Genomic DNA, 14277 nt, shown 5'->3' with positions numbered 1-14277 from the left:
TGCACCACTTACAGCCTTGTTTCAAGTACTGCTAGTTACAAGTTTGTCCCTGCCAGCATAATATCTTAAGGCTGTAAGTTTAGGGTAACTCACAGGAAACATGATTGACAAAGGCGAAGTATACAGGTTGATGTTGTGTTATCTTTTATTAATTAACTAAATAAGCCTCTGACAGCAACAATGATTAATAACTCTGAAGACATGGGGCAAATCCTTGGAATGAAACTGTGTTGACAACAGAACAAAATTACCATGAAAGTTGGGAGAATATGTTATTATAAAAACTCTCTGCCAATCTGGTTTATATGATTCAGTTTTGCATACTGTAGTTAAATCTTAATGCACATACAGTAATTAGGGATTGGCAACGAATGCTGCTGGTGTCATGCAGGGAACAAATATATAGAGGAACTAAGTGGTATGAATGGAAAAAAAAATTTCAATTACTACCAAACCAGTACCCTTTCTCCTAGTTCTAAACATAAACTCATTATTCTTGTGTTTAAGAACATAGAAGACATCAATGATTAGATTTTGAAAGTACCGAAAACAGCTTCTGTAATACTGTATACTCATAAAGACAATCAGGAATACTTACAATGAAATTGGTATCTTTTTTGCAATAGGTCTCTTACAGATACATTATTCTGGACAGCCAAGCCATCTCTCCTGGTAGATAATGGAACTTGTAATCTATGCGTCTTGATTTTAAGCCCCACAGTGGGTGATGATTTCATTTCTGGGTAGCCATTCATCAAATATTTCAAGAGAATCTAAACTTCTTACTCTAGCTAAAACTATAACTGTCCTTTTGTAAAAATATTCCAGGTGCATAAAACACAATTTCTTTCTGGTCTTGATTTATTTAAAACTCTACAATATGAAACTCTGATGAAAATTAACTGGACACACTATTCTTCTGAGTTTAAAAGACAGACTTAAATCTCATGGGCTCAACATTATTTGAGGAATAAATACTCAATTTCATTTGAATTTGTCTGTTAAAAAAGCTACATAAAGTTATTGTTATATCAGAGAGATTTGGAAAATAAATGAAATCTGTCGCATATAAGGTCTTACTATGCTCTGATTGCAAGATTGGTTTTAGCAGCTAACACTAATACTAACCTCTCAGCTTCTGAAATTTTGTATATATGCATCAACACTTAGTTTACACGTAGTAATAAAATGCACTTTTTCCTGAAGTTTCTGAAACTACTGCTTGAAGTTTTTATAAACTGCACAAGTACAGTTTTGAGAGACAGGATAACACTAATCATGAACTAAATACTTCCTTTCATTGTTGTAACAGAATCATTTTAAAATAATTACTTCCTGGCGGAGTCTCAGTCAGAATCAGGGATCAAGAAAGTTTCAGGCTTTCTATACCTTTAATTATTTAATGGGACATGGGTATTATGGGCAAAACCAACATTTAATTCACATCCTTAATTGCCCTTGAGAAGGCATTCTAAATCTATAAGAGTACTGGTGTAAAGTGGCTGGATCCATCTCTACTTTGGAGATGGCAACCGGATAAAAACTTTAAAACAGCAATTCAAAATTGAAATAAAGTGGATGCTGTAAATAAAAGATAAGGAAAACAAAACATTAAATGAATTCAGTGGGTCAGGGAGGAACTGTAGAAAGAAACTAAATTAAAATTTTCAGGTTGATGACCTTGCATCATCTGGTGGCAGATTTCCTTCTGTAAAGGACATGAATGGCCCTGATGGATATGTAGAATAATTTAAGGTATCAGTCATGGACATAACAGATTAGTAGTCATATTCCATATTTATTAAATTAATTAAAATTCCAAATTAAAATGAATAAAATCCCAGGGGTGGGATCAGAAAACTTGCCCACAGAGAATTAGTTCGGAACCCTCGATTAAAGTTCTGATGATATTATCACTACATCACCATCTCTCATAATTCCTTTCCTACACCTTTCCTCTCCACCTATCCTAAAATCTAGTTCTTTGAACAAGCTTCTTGTTCATCCGAAAAAAAAAATCATCTTATGCAGCTGGATGTCATACTTGTTTCATCTGTTAAATGATTAAGATATTTAATTTTGTTAACAGGTATGTTCAAAATCTAAAAGTTGTTAGCAAAATGAATGCGCTATCATGCCTGTTAAAGAGTTTAGTTGGCTTTGAACAGGGAGAGAACAGCTTGAATCTCCTGTTGGCAGAGGCCAGACTGCCTGGGCATGCAGTAAACCAGAGACATTGCAGAAAGGTCGAATGAAACTTTTATTAATACTATAGTGAATCTGGACCAACTGAGGACAGACATAAAAGCAGTTTCCCCATGTGCTGTATCTGGTTCACTTATCAAAAATAATTCAGTCATTGTCAGCTTCAAGGCTCCATTGAAACATCCACGTTTTGATTTGCTTCCTGGGCTGCAACATGACCATTTTTAATGCTAGTAAATTCCTTTTATGAAGCTTTTTTTTGCTGTTTCACATTTACTAGCATATTGGGATTTTAAACTCCTATGTTGAACAAAAAATCTATAGAACCGCTAATGTTAAAACTTGAATAACTAAACCTTTTAAAGATTAGGTCGATTTATTTGTAAACTTGCACAAGTTTGTGGCTAAAAGCGAAGGACTCTCAAGATATGATGGGTTTAACTGAAAAGACTTCATCTGTACAAATCAAAAATATACTACCTATCAGAACTATGAAAAGAAGCAACCTTTTACTAATGGCTATACAGTGTCAAAGGCCAAGCTTATCACAAATTCTCATTTTTGCTTGTCATGACATTTGAGTCCTTCTGCTAGTTCCTGCTAGTAGTAGATCAGTGGCGCATCACAAGGATCAGTGCTGGGTTCATTGCTTTTCATTATTTATATTAATGATTTAGATGTGAATATAGGAGGTATGGTAATCAGTTTGCACATGATGCCAAAATAGGTGACGTAGTCGACACTGAACAGGATTTCCGAAGAGTATAGCAGGTGATCAGATCAGATGGGCCATTGGGCCAAGGAGTGTCAGATAGAATTTAATTTAGGTGAATGTGAGGTGTTGTATTTTGGTAAGGAAAACCAGGGCAGGGCTTATACAGTTAATGGTAGAGCCAAGGGGAGGGTTACCAAAACAAAGAGACCAAGGGGTGCAGGTACATAGCTCCTTGAAAGTGGAGCTGCAGGTAGACAGGGTGAAAGGCGGCATTTTGGCATGCTTGCCTTCATTGGTCATAATAACACTGAGAAGTGTGGGAGTTGGGATGTCATGTTGCAGATGTTAGGACACTGGTGAGGCCAGTTTTGAAATACTCTCTACAATACTGGTTCCCTTCTATGGTTAAACTTGAGAGGGTGTAGAAAAGATTTACAAGGATGTTACCAGGACTGGAAAGTTTGAGGTGTGGGGAGAAGCTGGATAGGCTGGGGCTTTTCCCCCGGAGTGTCGGAGACAGAGGGGTGACCTTATAGAAGTTTATAAAACCACGAGGGGTATGGTTAGGGTGAATAACCAGGTGTTTTTCCTAGGCTGGGGGAGTCCAAAACTAGAGGACATAAGGTGAGAGGGAAAAGATTTAATAAGGACCTGAGGGGTAACATTTTCATACTGAGGGTGGTGCGTGTATGGAACGAGCTGTCAGAAGAAGTGGTGGAGGCAAGTACAACATTGAAAAGGCATGTGGATGGGTACATGAATTGGAAGGGTTTAGAAGGATATGGGCTAAATGCTGACAAATGGGACTAGGTGAGATTGGGATGTCTGGTCAGAGCGGACGAGTTGGACCGAAGGGTCTGTTTCCATGCTGTGATTCTAAGAGATTACATTTTATATTTACACTGTATTCTCTGTGTGGTGGTAAATTGTTGATATGACACTCAATTAAATGCTAAAGGTTGGTCAAGTGATAGTTATGATTATTGAAATGGCTAAATTGTGATCTAAAAATAACAAATTTATGACAGTGACGTGTTAGGACCCTCACAAATTAGTGAGCTGAATGAATTTTCTATAATGCAAACTGCCTTGAACAAAGAGGAGGCTTTGTATTGAGCAATCCTTTATATACAAAAACACATTTTATGCACCATTGTCTTGATTAGATCATCTGGTATACATCTTGTTTGTTTACAAAGCAGCAGTGTTCTGAATATATGGTTACAATTTGCTTTTACCTCAGGGAATTTGTTCCCATTTATCTAAAGTTTGGCTTGCAAAAGCAGACTCTTACCATGTGCAAAATTAAGTTTTTACAAACTAAATACACAATGAATTGTTTAGCATCACACAGGAGTATTAATAATCTTCTGTATTCAACTGACACACTGGAAAGATGCTCAGAAAGCTAGGTATACTCTCAAATTGACCCATCAGTCAGAAAAATGCCCAGGTGACAGACAACACTTTTCAGAACTATATAATCAGATTTCTTGCATGCCCATACTTAAGCAGAAACATATGAAGTCAATGACCAAAAACAAATCTATATTTAACTTTCTCCAGTAATTTAAACAGCCATAAATTGTCAAGAATCTTTCAATCCAAATTCTGATGATGAAACATGGCACTTGTCCCATGAAATTCTTGTTTTCATTACTGTGATATGAGCATAAGATATAAAGTGTCTACATGAAAAGTGAATGAATCACCAAAAGGAAGCTTCCAAGTTTTACAGGTAATAGGGAAGGCAAATACAATATTGGCCTTTATTTCAAAAAGAACAGAGTATAAAAATAGGGCAGTCTTGTTAAAACTACAGAACGCACCTGTCAGACCACAGTTAGAATACACAGTTGGTCCTCTCTTCTAAGGAAAGATATTATGACATTGAAACAGTCCAGAGAAGGTTGGCTCCTTGCTCATTAGAGTTTAGAAGAATAAGATATGGCATCCTTGAAACATAAGATTCTCAGGGGGCTTGACAGGATAGATGCAGAGGGATTGTTTCCCTTTATGAGAGTCTGGCACCAGAGGGCACAATCTCAGAATAAAAGGTTGTCCATTTAAGATAGAGATGATGAGGAAACCTTTCTCTCAGAATGTACTGTATCTGTGGAATTTTTTACTGTACAGGACTGTAGAGGCCGGGCAGTTAAGTATGTTCAAGGCAGAGATATACAGAATTCTAATTATTAAAGAAATTAAAGATTATGGGGATGTGGCAATTAAGTGGAATTGAGGATTATTAGTTTGGTCGTGATTCACCGAATGGCAGAGTGGACTTAATGGGATAAATGGCCTTCTTCTGTTCCAATGTCTAATCGCACAATATTAGCTCACTTAAATGCAATTATCTGTGTTACAAGTCATCAAACCCAATGTCATACATAGTAAGTGGTATATCCTAATTATATTTCGTCACCAGATAGAATTGTTTACAAGTTTGTAAAACAAAGAAACAATCTCACGTTGTTCAAATAAAACATTTACACAGAAATACTGTATGGTGCAAGGTGATGTCCGCGTTCACAGCATCATCCTATCGCTCTGTAAAACATTCATGCTTGTCCCTCAAGACAAAGGAATATTTTCAAACTAGTACATATAATTAGCACTGCAAAACTGAGAGAAATAAACAAGAATAAAACAAAGGTTTAACTTGATTTGAAATAGGAAACAGTATCTATTTTTTTCCCCAAAAAGAAAACTGAATGGTAGGTTGTAGCTTATGAAATTATGGTGACTCAGTAACAAATTAACTGAGCCAAACAAATGTCCATATGGGGCTAGATACTAAACTTCATGCCGGCAGCGATTAATTTTAGCATGACATATCATTACAGACAGGAGGTCGAATCCCTCTGATAATTAAAACCAAAACACCCAGAGAAGCTCGCCTCACTTCACAACCTGTAGTTTACGAAGGAGTTTCTTAAATGAAATAAACTCCTGATTGTCACTCTATAATCAACAAGTAATTATTTGTCTAACTCTAACAGTGAACAAATTAACAAAGATACTACAAACTGATTAATTCCCCCTTAACTACTAATTATTCCTTAATAAAACAAAATTCTAACGGCATGCTATTCCAATAAATAAAAGTCTTACTTATATAAACCAAAGTAATAAAAAAAATTAAAACTTAGACTCTCAAAATTATAGTCAGGAGGCATCTTCCAAAATGCGATGCACCTTGTCTGCTGATCCTCAATGAGGAATGCCTTTCTGTCAAATTCTAGTATCCGAAACACCTCTGTCCAACAAATTCTGATGTCAGGAGTATTAGCTAAGAGTGCCACGGTACCTTACAGATGGTGCTAAATCAGAGAGCTGAAAGATTTCTGTAAGAGACAGTGTTGTACTCTTCCAATGGTAGTTTGTTCTCACTCTGTACATCCATAGCTGCTTGCAGACATTTTGGTATAAATCTCCAAGCTCAGAAAAGTATTTTACTCTGAAAGGGACGACACACTCTTTCTCCTTATTATTTTTCCAAACAAATTCTAACTTTCTGCCTCCCAATTCACAAGTACTCTAAATAACTTCGAAAAAATATATACTGTAATAATAAACTGCATTTCCCTCAGAGTAACTTGGCTGAACTGTCGAGAACTCATTTTTAATTAAACCTTTGACAAGCAGATACAGCTCGAGTAATGATACTAGCTCAATAAAGTCACTGAACCCAATCATCTGGCAAACACTAACTGTGCTGACATCCCTGTTCAACAAGCAGAAGCACAATGTTAACAGTATACAAGTGATCCTTTATTACCATCACAGCTTTCCATGCTAGTTCACGCATGGTCAGTCAAGCACATATGATCACAAACGTAATCAGAGAATTATCTTGTCTTTTTGGCTGCTTACCAACATTTTTTTACTGCCCAAAAACTATACAAGCTTTTGGGGACAGGCTCGGTAGAACTCCTGTAGAAGCCATCAAACAGTTGTACCAACATATTACAGAAATACCACTATTACTGATGTTGTACTCCATTTTATCCCAGGAGGTGCACAAATACAACTGAATTGCACAAACCATTACAACTGTCTCACCAGAATAGAACTCTCATCTTGACAGCCATTGGACTCAGCATTGTTTCTGGACCAATCAATGCTTAAACCTTGTACTGTCAGTTCTGCTATAACACGTGTTTCTTCAACACAAATTGGCTTTAACACGACTGTAGAAATTAGATTGTTATATTTAGAATGCGGACCTTCCTTACCTGTATTGGCTATAATGAGATTCTTGCCTCATTAGTTTTAAATGGGGCAGCTTTTGCATGATTTTCTTATTCTACAAAATTGCGCAAGAATGGAACTATCATGTTCTATCAGAACCCCTTGTAGTACATTGGACTTTGTAACTCTCCTTCACGTTAAAAACATACTGAAGGAATGCAAGTGAATGTATATGATAATTATAAGAATGCTTTCCATTTATTGGGGATGGAAGGTGTTCTAAAAAGATACAACATGGTATATGGAGAGAAAGAAAGAGCTTGCTTAGAGTAACAAAATTGTTCCTAGACACAAGTGCATTTACTTGCTTAGTCTTTGCTTTCTGGTTCTAACCCAAGTTACGTTCTTCATCTCAGCGCTAAGCTCTATTCTCACAAATTGGATTAAGCCTCAGCCAATAGCACTACAGCCCTAAATACCAATACTGCCTGTGTTCAATCCGCACAATCATTTATATTCATGCTTCATGTTTCAGTTGTATAGGCCTTTGGTTCGGCCACATTTGGAGTACTGTGTACAGTTCTGGTCGCCACATTACCAAAAGGATGTGGATACTTTGGAGATGGAGCAGAGGAGGTTCACCAGGATGTTGCCTGGTATGGAGGGTGCTAGCTATGAAGAGAGGTTGAATAGATTAGGATTATTTTCATTAGAAAGACGGGGATTGAGGGAGGGATCTGATTGAGGTCTACAAAATCATGAGGGGTATAGACAGGGTGGATAGCAAAAAGCTTTTTCCCCAGAGCGGGGGACTCAATTACTAGGGGTCATGAGTTCAAAGTGAGAGGAGGAAAGTTTAAGGGAGATATGCATGGAAAGTTCTTTACACAGAGGGTGGTGGGTGCCTGGAACGTGTTGCCAGCAGAGGTGGTAGACGCAGACACGTTAGCGTCTTTTCAGTTATATTTGGACAGGTACATGGATGGGCAGGGAGCAAATGGACACAGACCGTTAGAAAACAGATGACAGGTTAGACAGAGGATCTTGATCGGCGCAGGCTTGGAGGGCCAAAGGGCCTGTTCCTGTGCTGTAGGTTTCTTTGTTTCAAAAATCTTATTGCTTTACATTTGGTTTTATACATTATTTTACCGACTCCACTGTAGTTATCCTCGTGAATCAGTTTGTTCTGATTACTTAATAGAAGCTGTTTGAGTCAAATCTCAGGTAAATGCAAACCACAAAAACACCTGGTAGTCAGAACTAAGCATATTCTTATCTCCATAGTTAAAATCACCAAAAGCTGATGACCACAGTGCTAATATGGAACTTCTTCAAAACCTCCAAGACGAGTAAGCTGCGCACAATCAAAAAGGAGCGATCCCACCCAGAGTGGGCACATAGCTTAAAGGATTTGGAAGCTGCACGGAATTCGGCACAGAAAGGAGGTGATGCTTGTTCTGAGCTTTTTTTGGCTGAGTTTGTAAGGTCTTTTTACGGTTAAATGGAAGCCCAGGATTGGGATCCCTGCGCAGTGACATCACAGGAAAACCCTAAATTAAGTGGTTGGTAACAGCTGCTAATTTGACCACTCTCAGATTGAAGTTAAATACTGTAAATATTTACAGGTTACAAATGAACAGACCAGTAGGATACTTTTAATAAAAAACCAAATTAAGAATGAAATAAATAAAACAGAGATGCAGGGCTGGGGGCAATGTGTTGTACCTGCATGATGTGGGTGCTGATGGTTCACAATGACTAAATCTGTGGCAAGTGTTGGCTTTTCTGAGTAATTCAAGTTCAGTATTGATGGGCTGGAGTCTGAGCTTCAAACACTGCGACAGGGATGGAGGGAGTTACCTGGACTTTGTTTCAGGTGGCAGTCACACCCCTTCGATTAACCACCTCAAATTCAGTCAGTGGTTAGGGACAGAACAGTGTGACTATGAATGAGGCAGGTAGAGGAATCCAGGAGATTGCAGGAGATGATTTTGCCAGAACCTCAGCCCTTCAACTTGTCTAACAGGTTTGAGACTCACGCTCCCTCTATGGATGAGAGCAGGAGCTGTACAGGGAGCCATTCAAGAGGAGAGAGAAAGGAGAAATGTCGTTATAATCGGTGATAGCATAGTCAGGGGACCACAGACTGAGATTGGTGATCAGGATCGAGAAGCCCGAAGGCTGTGTTGTCTGCTTGATACCCAGGTTCAGGGTATCTCATCTGAGCTGCAGAGGCACTTGAAGTGAGAGTAACGATCATGGTCCATGCAGGTACCAACGATATGGTTAGAATAGAAACAGTGTTCTACTGAGGGACTATGGATCAGTTAAGAGCTAAATTAAAAAGCAGAACAAAAAAAAACTCTATATTACAACTTGAGCTACGAGCTAATTTGCACAGGATCAACAGGTTAAAAAGGTAACCTTGTGACTCAAAGATTGGTGTGGGAGACATGGATTCAAATTCATGGTCATTGGCTTCAGTACTGAGAAAGGAGGAAACTGTTCTAATAGTATGGGATCCACCTGAATCAGGCTGGGTCCTGTCAAGTTGTACAATTAAGACTGTGGATAACGGCTTTAAACTAAATAACTGGGGTGTGTGGGGGTGTTGAAATTGCATGAAGAATTATGGGAAAGATTGGGGGACAGGTGCTCTGCAGTGGTTATTAATGTATCTAAAACACGTAATGAGAAGTGTTTGGGAAAGACTCAGGAATCTAACTTCGGACACAGCAGATAAAGGGATAACTGAGAAGGAGGGCAGACAAGGCAGGCCAGAGGATGCTGTACTTAAAATTTATGCAGCATAAAAAACAAGGTAAATGAACTTATAGTACAGATTGAAATTGACGGGAAGATGTTGCAGGTAACACAGAGATGTCTGCAAAGGGATCGAAAATGGGAACTAAATATCCAAGGACATGAGTCCTACTGAAAGGACAGACAGATGGACGGATGGGGCAGGTTGCCTTGTTAGTAAGAAATGAAATAATATCACTTCTTGCTATCAATGTTGAGTCAGAAGGCATAGAATCCAAGTGGGTAGGATTGCAGAACCACAAAGGAAGAAAGGCCTGATGGGAATTATGTCCTTGTCAGCCACAGGCTTCAAGCAGTAGTTAGGATGTGGGGTAGGAAATAAATCAGGAGATAAAAGAAAGGCAGCCAAGAAAGACTATTACAATAAGCATGCGGGACTTCAATGTGTAGGGGGATCAGGAAAATCGGGCTGGTGTAAGATTCCAAGAGAAGGAATTAGTAGAATGTCTACACGATATACTTTGGAGCAGCTTGTGGCAGAGGCCACTAGGAAACAGGCAATTCTGAATGTGGTGATATGTAAACGAGGCAGACTTGACTGGGGAGCTTAAAAGTTAAGGAACCCTTAGGAACAAGTCACCGTAACATGATAGAATTCACCCTGCAGTTTGAGGGGAGAGGTTGGAATCAGATGTAACTATATTACAATTGAGCAATATAGTAAGAATAAGGACACGAGGGAGGAACTGTCCAGAATCAGCTGGAAGGGAAGCCTAGCAGGGCTCATGATGGAGCAGCAATGGCAGGAGTTTCTGGGGCTAATTCATGGGGCAAAAGCAGAAATTCATCCCAAGGAAAAAGAAACACACTAAGGGGAGAATGAGGCAACTGTGGCTGACAAGGAAAGCGAGGGGATTGAGAAGTCTTTAAAAACGAGAAGAGGATATCTTAAAAATGTAATGTGCGGAGAAGATAAAATATGAGGGTAAGTAGCTAGTAATATAAAAGATGACTGCAGGGAATTTTTTTAAAGATATCTAAAAAGGTACGAGAGAGGCAAGAGTGGAAATTGGACCGCTGCAAAATGAGGCTGGAGAAGTAGTAATGGGGATCAAAGAAATGGCAGAGGAACTGAATAAGTACTTTGCATCGGTCTTCACGGTGGAAGACATCAGCAGCAGAGCAGAGCAGAGCTGAGTGTAGTGGCCATTAATTAATAAAAGATGCTGGGGAAGTTGAAAGGTCTGAAGATGGACAAACCACCCGGATCAGATGGGCAACACCCAAGAGTTGTGCAGGAGACAACTGAGGAGATTTGGGGGCATTGGTGGGGATCTTTCAGGTATCACTAGAGTCAGGGAGGGTTCCAGTGGACTGGAAAATGACCAATGTAACATAGCTATTTAAGAAGGGAGGGATGCAGAAGACAGGAAGCTGTAGATTGGATACCCTGACCTCAATGGTCAGATTTTACAGGCCATTATTAAGGATGGTTTTGCTGAGTACTTGAAATTTCAGGGAAAGATAGGGCTGAGACAGCATGGCTTTCTCACAGAGAAATCACATCTGACAAATCTGTTTGCATGACCTGTAAGTTAGACAAAGGATGGCCAGTGAATGTGACTTATTTGGATGTCCAGAAGGCCTTTGACAAAGTGTCACACAGGAGGCTACAAAAGAGCCCATCGCATTAAGTTCAAGGTGCTGGCATGGATAAAGGATTAACTGACTGGAAGAAGGTAGATAATGGGAATAAAGGAGTCTTTTTCAGGATGGCAGCTGGTGACTAGTGGACATCTGCAGTTGTAAGTGTTAGAATCATTTAGTACATTGATAAACAAAGCAACAGGCTAAGTCAGACACCTTCAGGATTTTGGTCCACAAATTACCCTGCACTTCATCTTGCTACTAAATTCTCTGGATTACCACCAAGAACAGCCTGAGCCACTGACTTCAACCCATCTGCTTGATGGTTGCTCCAATTCTGCATTTTGCTGATTATATAACTTAAATCACAACCATATCACATGACTCTAATCACTCAGATGTTAGTAATTAACATATTTCTAACTCTTAATGCTTCACAAACCTTATATTACATTGTGCCCACTATGAAATACAAATATTTCAAGTATGATAGAGGAGCATTATAAAATAAATATGACAATGAGTGATCAAATGAGGTACAAAATCAGATTATCAAAAGTTTCATCAGAGAGGTAAGAGTGTTGAGTTGAAAGTGGTAAATCAAATTAGAGAAATGGAGCAGAAGTCCAAATCCTGGGCCCAAGGTATCTGAATGTAGTTCACAGTTGAGAGATTACATTGGGAATGCTCAAAAGGTTAATATTAGAGAAGTGCGAATATCTTGGGCACAAAAACAAAGTTGCTGGAAAAGCTCAGCAGGTCTGGCAGTGGGATCTGTGAAGGGAAAAAAACAGAGTTACTGTTTCCGGTCTGGTGACCCTTCCTCAGTTAGTTTCATTTTCAGTTGTTGAAGTTGTGGTTTTTGGAGCAACTAGATACAGCTCTTGCTCTATCTCAGCTGCAGAGCTCGACTTCCCTTTCTGTTGCTAGGTTCATTCTTTCAGTTTTTCTTTCTCCTGGACTGGAGGAGATGACAAGTGAGGGATATCAGTTTTGCTGAATTTGCTTTTGCCAATGCTCTGTTATTAGGGATGCTGCCATATTGGAACAGTTAATGAGTAGTAGTTCAATAAGTATTTTATTAAGTATTTCAGTCGAGTTAAAGTTATGCTAATTCTTCTTTTGTTTGTATATTAACTATGATGCAAAATTAAAATGGGTTTTGCTTAAAGCCTAGTAGTTTGACCAATTAAATCACATCTGGATCACCATGCCTTCCACTTGCCTTTAAGTAAGATAAAATTTAAGATCTAGGCTACCTCCTTGATATATTTTGAGGGGATTTGGCCTTTTGTAACACTGAACAACTTATTTTTTCTCTCTGTTCAGGTTCCTTCAAAATGAAGGGTACTGATATGAGTACCTGCTTAAACTTTAGCTATGTCTACCTTTCTAAAGGACATTGAATATTTCTTATTCTAGTCCTACATGGAGCTTCACTCAGTTATTTTTGTGGAATGCTTATGACTGTATTGGTGTTACACCATGTTCTCGCGTGGAACTGGAAACCTGTATAAATTTTGCTTCCAATTTGTATTCCTTTCTCAGCTTCACATCATTCATCTCTAAATTGTTTTTCTGTTCTTTGAGTTTGTTACCCATTTCTTATGCTAGGCTATCAACTTATATCTATTATAAACCCATTGACTCTCTCAGCTACCGTGGACGACCCTTTAGAACCAAGATGAGGAGGAATTTTTTCACCCAGAGTTGAATCTGTGCAACTCACTGTCAACAGAAGATGAGGGGCCAAGTCATTGAGCATATTTAAGACAGAGATAGATAGATTCTTGATTAGTAAGGGGATCAAATTTTGCTTGTTCTTTTTTCTTTCCTCAAGCTGCACACCCTCTCTAGGCACACGTTTTGTTTCTTTATTTATTTTGTTGCCTCATTATTTCCTTTGACTCTGGAGGACTAACTATTCTGTTACTCAATTTCTCCTGTCTTCCATCCCACGGTTGACCTTTCTTCAGTCTTTGTCCCATCTGCCCTGTGCTCAAAATGTATTGCATCTTTAGTCTCCCTTAGTTCTAATGAAAGATGGCATATTTTTAAATGTTAACTGTTTCTCTTTGCACACAGAACACAACTTGTTGTGTTCTCCCAGTGTTTTCTGCTTTTATTTCTAATTATGTTCTTAATGGTAGAAAACTATCTTTGAAATATGGTAAGAGGTGGGGACGAGGGAACCCCGTTATGATTCTGGAAGGGAAAGGAATGGGTGACAGCACAAGTGTAAGAAATATATAGTGGAGTGTACTGGAATAACAGTGGAGGACACTCAACTGCAGGAACCAAACTTGACCAGTTTCTCTGGCGTATGTTAAACAGTGCTAATTTATAGTAAGTCCACGTAACATCACTGAGCTTGCTATTACTACACTTAAATGGTAGTTTCCTGAAAATGATTAATGTGCTGTTCTGGTTTCTGAAATTGATGCAATAAAACTGCCTGTATTGTCTCCAAGAGCTATTGAGCATGGTACATTCAGGAAGTAGCAGTGTGTGGACAGAAATAAATTCCCCTGCAATCAGACAATGACTTCCTGTATGAGCTTCCGAGAGTTAGAAACCCAAAAGTTCAATGCACTGCTGCCAGCATTCAGCACAAATCTTTGGGTCATCAATTGCATTGTTGCTGCTGATGTTATTTTAACCAGAAACCAAAAGTCTACATTTTCCAGACTGTGCTGTTAGATTACTTCTCATTTAAAGTAATGACTACTGATGGGGACGTGATTAATAGGATA

General features: G+C 38.7%; 1 protein-coding gene across 2 annotated transcripts in view; it reads right to left on the bottom strand.

Moving 5' to 3' along the window:
• bmpr1aa (bone morphogenetic protein receptor, type IAa) overlaps positions 1–14277 on the bottom strand; it is a 230202-nt gene that overhangs the window by 30772 nt on the left and 185153 nt on the right. The window lies entirely within an intron of this gene.

Source organism: Stegostoma tigrinum, chromosome 37 (genome assembly GCF_030684315.1).
Source record: "Stegostoma tigrinum isolate sSteTig4 chromosome 37, sSteTig4.hap1, whole genome shotgun sequence".
Taxonomy (NCBI): Eukaryota; Metazoa; Chordata; class Chondrichthyes; order Orectolobiformes; family Stegostomatidae; genus Stegostoma; species Stegostoma tigrinum.
This window is presented reverse-complemented; position numbering and strand designations above follow the sequence as displayed.